At 48.2% G+C, this 8750-nt stretch overlaps 1 pseudogene; it reads left to right on the plus strand.

Moving 5' to 3' along the window:
- Positions 1 to 3660: 3660 nt before the first annotated feature.
- On the plus strand, positions 3661 to 5061 carry LOC115331524 (annotated as a pseudogene).
- Positions 5062 to 8750: the final 3689 nt, after the last annotated feature.

Genomic DNA, 8750 nt, shown 5'->3' on the forward strand with positions numbered 1-8750 from the left:
CAACAGGCTATCGGGGACGCTATTAAGGCTGGTTCCCAGTGTTCCAACAGATTACGACCGAGTCCGACAAAACCGGTTCCTAATCCTCTTACAACCGTGCCGCGAAGCAGCAACGGCGCTCGTGAGCGGCTTAAAACCCCGTTGCCATAGAAACCTGTAAGAAGATTAAGGCCCGTTCACTCCTTTGCGTTTGCCTCCCACCGACTGAGGCAAAACCGGTTTTTGAGCCAATTGTGACTGCTTACGACCGGATGGGCAGCAATGCAGCCGGTCGTATGCCGTCGCAAATGGTTTAAAAACCGGTCTTGTCTCAGTCGGTCGGAGTCAAGCGCAAATGTGTGAACGGGCCTTTGACGTCGCAAGTCGTTGCAGTCGCGCTCGGTCGAACTCAGCCAGGTGTGTGAACCAGCCTTGAGGCTACAATATGAAGGGCAGGCCACTAAGAAGGCTAACGCATTAAAAAACATGATACGAGAGGTTGCGGTAGCTAATATAAAATCCCATAGGCGAGGTCCTATAAATTGTTGTGAGTAGCGTTGTCCTTGACAGGCGAAGGTGCTTTTGCAGCTGGAAACGACAAACAGCGAGCAAAGCAGGTGCCGCGTGGAGTTGTCTATCCCTGTTTCGCCCGCTGTATGTCTCTCTGCCCTCTGCTTCACCTGGGGGAATTTAGTAAAGGAAACGTTGATATTGCCGCTCGCGTATTGGGAAGGACACATTTCAGGAGGTGCCCCACCCCTTTCCTTCTCCGGCAAAAGTTATGCCCCCCATCCCACACACACACACAAAAGGCCTCTTAGTATAACAACGCGCGATAACTTGCGCTCATGTGCTTTAGAACAATACTCCCGAAGAAGAACGTCCAGTGAATCCCTCGACCGGTCCTCTTGGGAGAAAAGGATCAGAGAAGATCATGCACGCAACTTCGCTCGTCTTTTTAGAGCGCAGCTCATAGGCGCCCGTTTCCGGGTTGAGCGGCGTCGCCGTTGGCGTCGGCGTAACCGCGCGTTGCATTATGGGACGTTTCTCATAATCACGTCCCACGCGACGTCACGTGATGTCACGGGACCTCAACATCAATTCAGTTACCCCGCTAAATTTAGCCGGAAAATTTTCGCAAAATGTCTCGCTAAATATATCAGAAAAATGTTGCTACATTTCCCGCTAAATCTAGCGGGAATATTTCCCCGCTAAATTTAATGGGGGAAAATTTCGCTTAATTTGGGAAGGGAGCAGGAGAGGAGGAGAGGAGGGTACGGAGGGAGAGCAGGGACATACCCTCCTCTCCGTACCCTCCCATCCTCCTCCTCAAGAGCTGCGCTCTAATTCGGCGTTACAGAGAATTGATAACATATTTAAATTTTTTTTTTTTGTTTTAGAGCGCAGCTCTTAGGCGCCCGTTTCCGGCTTGAGTGGCGTCGCCGTCGCCGTCGACGTAACCGCGCGTTGCATTAGGGAGATGTTTCCCACAATGACACGTGTGACGTCACGTGTTACGCCCCGAGGGTCACGTGTGACATCGTGTGGGTCATAAGTGACGTTACTAGGGTCACAGGGTCACGAGCGGCCCTAGTGACGTCACACATTTAGGCGCCGTGTTACGTCCCCCTCGTGACGTCACACGGCGCCCAAATTTAGCGAAAAAATTCCACGCAAAATTTAGTGGAGAAATTTCCTGTTAAATTTAGCGGAAGAATTTCCCTGCTAAATTTAACGGATACATTTCCCCGCTAAATTTAGCGGAAAAATTTCCCTGCTAAGTTTAACGGATACATTTCCCCGCAATATTTAGCAAAAAATTTCCCCGCTAAATTTAGCGGACAAATTTTCCCGCTAAATTAGCGGGGTATTTGTCCCACTATATTTAGCGGGAAATTTGGCAAAAAGTTCTCCCGACATGGGAGGGGAGCAGTAGAGGAGAAGGGCAGGGCACGGGGAGGGAAAAAGGGCATACCCTCCTCTTCATACCGTCCCCCCCTCCTCCTCAAGAGCTACGCTCAAATCCGGCATTACAGAGAATTTTTAGCCTCTTCCATTGTTTGTGAAGTTTTTATATGGTACTCCTCAACATAGGTAGGGATCAGGGATGGGCAAAATACATGCAAATATGTATCGAAATACAAATACAAAATACTTCGTCAAAAATGTTTTTAATTACAGATCTAATTACATTTCCAAAAAAACATTTAAGTACAAGATACAAATACAACCAAATATATTTGGTCTCCAAATACTTTTCCAAATACATTCCTCAAAATTCGCTTCAGCGACTTAAAAAAAATTGGGTTGTGTGTGTGTTTATACAGCCTAGAACTTGGTCTGCCTCACAGGGGCGACGAGTCTCCCAGCTGTAGATGAGAAATTTAGCCAGTGCGGTACAGCCGCTAGCCTGGGGTCTTTAACGTGCGTCACGCAGTAGTGATACACGACCGCACGCCGGTACGATGCTCATCCAGATCGAAACGGGCAGGGGTGGGGCTCGAACCCAGGATCCCTGGGTTCTGCAGCGCGAGCTTTCGCTCCACGTGTTCAGCGACTTCAGGGCACCTGCAACGGGTTTCTGGGTATCTCATTTTAATTTTCCATCGCTCACTCAGGAGTTAGTGTGCGAGGCTCTAGTAACGTAATAGAAATATAATAAAAAAATGTAATGAGCTTGGACGTAATAGGTGAAAAAAGTACAGAGCTTCAAGCACCTTTTTTTTTTTTGTCGATTACATTTTGGTATAGACCAACAAAGAACCCAGACCACCAAGACGTGCAGCACTAGCTAGAGAATTTTTTTATTGTTGCAACTCGCACCAGCTACGAAAATCTGGACAACCCGCGCATTTAGAATGTTCCAGGCAAAAATATGGATGGAAATGAGGCTGGAAAGCATCACAAGTTGTCACAGGCACTTATTTAGCCAGTCTGCCTGTGAACGTCGATTTCGTCACTATTCTTGCCCTGGGCTAGTACCGTAATCACAAAGTCACTAAACGCTTGTGCTTGATTGAGTGACAAAGCATTCGGTGCAGAACGTAGTTTTCTTCCTGCCCTGGACAGTGACAATAAATATGAGGCATGTATTTTCGCCCATAAAATTGTATTTAATTACAATTGTATTTGAAATACCCACGTTTTAGTATTTAAATACACACGTCAAATACAATACCTAATTTGTAATTAAATACAAATGCCAAATACACAAAGTATTTGAAATACGTATTTCAAATACTTGTATTTGAAATACTGCCCATCCCTGGTAGGGAGCAAAATAAAAAAAAAAAGATTTCGCGAAGAGCACAATACTTGAAGAGAAAAAAAATGAGTGCGCTTATAATAGATCATGGGAAGTATCAATCTGACTAACGTAGAAGTTTGGGCTACTTGGTATTTAATGATTAAAATTAAAACAGCGCAGGGACACGGACAAGAACAAGAAGGTAGACGAAGAGCGCCTTCTTCGTCTACCTTCTTGTTCTTGTCGTTGTCCCTGCGCTGTTTTAATCTTTAATATCGATTTGAATATGTACAGAATTGTGGAGGGAGGAGGAAGAAGAATCCTATTTGACTAGGTCGCCATTTTTTCTTCTCTTGTTTCAATTTTTGGACACGTATATTTTAAGACGCCCATTCAAGTCAACCTTGGCCTTTCGAGGCAGGGGTACACCTGGTATGTCCTGTGCCGATGGACATCCCCCAGCCACGACCTCGGATATTACCGAATCAGACCATACCTACAATGGAACACAAGTAAGCCCCCAAACTAAGCGACGTAAGGGAGACGGGGATGATGAGGAGATATCAGTGAACGACCACCCCGAAAAAATGGAAGAGGCGGAAGCCGGAGAGGACTCTGAGTTCACCTTAGTGCAACATCGTCGACAGAGGACGACAGGGGTTCCAGTCCTTGTAACGCCCGTGCAGGAGGATAAGCGGTTGCAGCAACAAAACCCGCTGAAATTGTCTGCTGAAGCAGAGACACTGGCTGGCGCGCCCATCGTGAGACATCGTTTCACAGCGAGGGGAGGTCTTTTACTTGATGTCTCGGAAGTACCGACTGTGCATCGACTTCTCAAAGTGCACTCCCTTTGTGGGATCCCGGTACAAGCAACCATACCCAAAGCGTACCTACAAAACTTCGGTCTAATCAAAGGGGTACCAAAGTGGTACACTGATAAGGACCTTAACGAATTTCTGGGACCAGCCGGTGTGTACGCCGCTCGTTGGCTCTACCAGCGACGCGAAAATGCAACAGATGTTGCCCAACCAACCGACCGAGTGGTTCTAACATTCCGTTCAAACACCGAGCGACCGGACAAGATCAACCTCGGCTTCACACGGCACGAGGCAACCGAGCACATTGAAGCACCTCCAAGGTGTTTCAACTGCCAGGCCCTCGGCCACATTGCAAAGTACTGCAAGGGGAAAACAAAATGCAAAAGATGTGGAGAACTACACTCGTCCAAAGAATGCCCTGGCACACTTCCCACCAAATGTGCGAACTGTCTCGGTGACCATCCAGCTTCTTATGCAAATTGCAAGGTACGCCTGGCAGCACTTACAAGGAAAAAATCTTTCATTCACGGACCAAAGCTTGTTGAAACACAACGTGAACTACCTGTAGCACAAGAAGAATATCCTGCGCTTTAAAAAGAAGCAACGCACGCAGATCGTTCCCATGCGCAAGCGGGACAAAAAATTCAACCTAAGAAGGATTCGCCAAAAAGAGCTGCATCGAGGTCAATGAATATCTCTTCTAAACGTTCTCCAACCACTGATAAAGAAAACTCAGGAAAGTCAGATGCGAAGAAGGACCAACAGGAAATGACCCAGACTAGACCAAATAGAAACCTTGCATACAGTGATGTACTCTCTGGTCGACGTGTGTCTGAGGAGCCAGCGCAAGAATCAGCCACATCCGCCGATAGCTTAATAGGCTTCATCTTCTCTGCACTGCGGAGTGCCATTGCACAAATGCCAACAAGCACATTGAAGACAATTTTACAAGGAATGATGCTCTTTGAGACAGCTATCGTCGGAATCGTGAAAAATTCTCAACACAGCGATGCCTGAGAGCAACGCTGCAAGATCCCCTGTGCGCGCGCCGGTAGCGCCAGGTCGTATCAAGATGCTTCCATTGATCATCCAGTGGAATGTTAATACTCTTCGACCTCGACTTTCCGAACTTCGTCGCCGCCTCCTGGAGCTTCAACCAAATGTTCTTGCTCTTCAAGAAACGTATGTGCAACCAGGACCTCATCGATTATCCCCATATGTCCAATATCACAGTAAGACACCGCACCTCGACGGGAAGTCTAGGGCATCTATATTCGTGCAGAATCACCTCAAACAAATGGAAATCGACTTTAGCGACTTGAACACTCTATACGGTGAACATACAGCCGTAACAATAAGAATGGACAAGCGTGATATTACTGTTGTCTCAAGCTACATACGTCCTCACCAACCATGGGATCCCGATGAAACGAGAAAGATCAGAAAACGCTGTCCTGGGCCAATTATATGGTGCGGAGATTTTAATGCGAACCACCCTGTTTGGGGAAGTGACACAACCACACAAAGGGGAAATGCGCTCATTGATGTAACGAAAGATCTAGGCTTAAGATGCCTCAACAACGGATCGCCAACATTCATTCGCCCTCTTCTTAAAACAGACAGCGTTCTCGATCTAACATTCGTATCACCCGAAATACAGATGGTCTGGAATGCAGAACCCGACACATGGGGAAGTGACCACGTGCCCATCTTGCTCCTACCCGTCACGGCCATTCCACGGAAGATCAGAACGCATCAGATTACCAACTGGGACGTTTATCGCGTAACCCTTAGCACGATATTAACAGGCCAAAATCCTCCAGCAATTGAGGAGGCCGTAACCACCGCCTTCAAAGTCGCCACTAGGCAAATAACGCTCCCAACAACAAAACCAGTCCCAGACCTGACATATCTGAACCTTCGCGCCGCATCCCGGCGAGCTCAAAGAATAGCTAGACGTTCTAAGCGACCCCAAGACTGGACAACATCACGACGAATTGAGGCCAAGCTTCGCAGATATACCGTAAACTTGGCCGTCATCAATGGCAACAGAGAAGTAATTCACTAAACACTGACGCTGGATCCCGCCTCCCATGGACGACTGTCAAATGCTTACTCACTGCAGTCCCACCTAAAGACCACTTTGCAGCAATCGCCATCAAAAACAAAATCTCATTCGCTACCCTCAGAGAACGATTTGCAGATGAACTCCCGTTCTCCAGGCCTCCCGTTCTACACTTCCCCAAAAAGTCAGTTGATGACGACTTCACATTATCAGAGTTAAATTACGCCTTGTCAAACTGCCGTCGACGGAGTGCCCCAGGACCTGACGGTATAACTAACCAGGCCCTAAAAAACATCGACGAAGAAGACCGACCCAAACTACTCGCCTACTTCAACGACATTTGGCGGAGAGGAGTACTACCCGATGCCTGGCTACAATCGACCGTGATAGCTGTCAAGAAAGCAGGAAAGCGCGCAAATGACTTGTCCTCATATCGCCCAATATCGCTGACGTCAGGCACCTACAAGCTAATGGAAAGGATGATCCACCGCCGCCTCACTTGGCAACTTGAACATACAAACGCGTTCCCACACGAACTGTCGGGATTCAGAAGAGGTCGATCCACAGCAGATGCCATCGGGGATCTTGCCTCGTCTCTTGAAGAGGCCAAAGCACAGAAACATGTTCTACATGCTGTGTTCTTGGATATACATCGTGCTTTCGACGCTCTTCCTCACAACATAATAATAGAGAGATTGCAATTAATCGGGGTAGGAGGTCGGGCCCTGGCCTTTGTGCGATCTTTTCTAAACAAACGAACGCTCCAAGTTAGACTGGCCAGGCATTTGAGTACGCCACGCGAGTGCACACAAGGAGTGCCACAGGGAAGAGTCCTCAGCCCGCTACTTTTCAATGTTGTCATGGCAGCACTCCCCCCTGCTTTGCCAAAGGAAAGTATATTTCCAGTCAAATGTGCAATATACGCTGACGACGTCGTACTGTGGTGTGCTGGCCCAACGCTCCTCTCAACAACAGTTGAAGCACAACTCCAAAAGGCTTTAAAACCACTTCGGCATTTCTCTTTCTCGCTGGCCTCACATTGTCTACTGCTAAGACCTCCGCACTCACCTACAGACCACGAGGGCGATTACGTTCCGAATTCTCAAGACTTCGCGTGGAAGGAGAACGTATTCGAAGGCGGACACAAGTTAAATACCTTGGCGTCATTATAGACGACAGAGTGAACTGGCGCCCTGCTGTTAAGCACGTCATGAAAGAGTCTCGCAAACTATGTGGTGCTCTTCACCGCATCGCGAGTCAAAACTGGGGTCCGTTCCAGTCATCACTGTTGACGCTCTATCGGGGTCTCATTGAAAGCAGAGTGCTCTACGCACTTCCCCTACTCGACATAGCAAAACCACAATGGACAACTCTTGAAACTTTCCACCGAACGGCGCTAAGGTTCTGCCTCGGCCTGCCCTGCTCATCACAAAATGTGCCCACGCTTGTAGAAGCCGGCGACTCCCCACTACGGAATCAAGCACAAGAACGAGTGCTTCGACATTTCACTAGGCTCCACAGTGCACCTAATGCAATCAAACTCATCGAAGGCATCATAGCAAGGCATAATTCTTTTTCGGGAAGGATGGGTGAAGCATTTCGTTCAACAATCGGCTATCCTTCTAATGTTCCAGAGACACTTCCGCCTCACTGTGACGAAGAGAAACTGCAAATATTGGCAACTATTCCTGACCTGCCTCGGCGCGGTAGGGTCGCAGATTGCGTAGCACGATCTATTACTGAAGAGTTGATAACCACAAACTACGCAGGACAAACGCACATATATACAGATGGTAGCATACGTGGGAATTCCGCCACAGCTGCCTACTGCATTCCCCAACTTAGAGTTCACACGAAAGGTCGATTGGACATCTGCATGAACACCGCATGTGCCGAGCTTGCTGCCATCTGGCTTGCCGTACAAGAAATTTTCAAGCACGCGGAGCTACACCACTTTGTCATCTTCTCCGACTCCCAAGCAGCTCTGAGGCAACTCACGAACCTGGAAGGAGCATCTCCGCTAGCTCGCACTATAGCCTCCCTAGTGCAGAAGGCAGCTGTCGAAGGTGCATTTATCCAGTTTCAGTGGATCCCTTCCCACGTTGGCGTTCAAGGAAATGAGACTGCGGATTCTCTCGCACGGGCTGCTCATGCGGATGTCACACTAACAATCTCCGTACATCCATATAATTCGTCAAACAGCCTTATTCAAAAAGCCATTCAGAAACTTCACCCTGACCCTGAAACTGCGGCTGGAACCCCGCCGTACACAATTCCCAAGAAAAGCTTCAGCAGGCTGGAACAAGCTCTACTTCATCGGATAAGGGTAGGCTGCGCCCGAACCGCTTCTCAACTGCATCTCATCAAACGCCTGTCATCCCCAGCCTGCAGTGCCTGTGGTGCCACGGAGGACATCGAACACATTCTCTGGCATTGCAGAGCGGTGAGCAACCACCGAGAAACACTTGTGACCACCCTCAAACAGCTTAACATTCCTGCTGGCAACACCAAGTCACTCCTGTTTCCGACAGGTTCGCGGCATTCGAGAACAAAAGCTTTAAGAGCACTGCTTGACTATTTAAAATCCGCAGGCTATAGCAGCCTGTAATACGTCAGGAAAGGATCAAGATCACAATTAGCC

Source organism: Ixodes scapularis, unplaced genomic scaffold (assembly GCF_016920785.2).
Source record: "Ixodes scapularis isolate PalLabHiFi unplaced genomic scaffold, ASM1692078v2 PGA_scaffold12__126_contigs__length_90152505, whole genome shotgun sequence".
NCBI classification, from domain to species: domain Eukaryota; kingdom Metazoa; phylum Arthropoda; class Arachnida; order Ixodida; family Ixodidae; genus Ixodes; species Ixodes scapularis.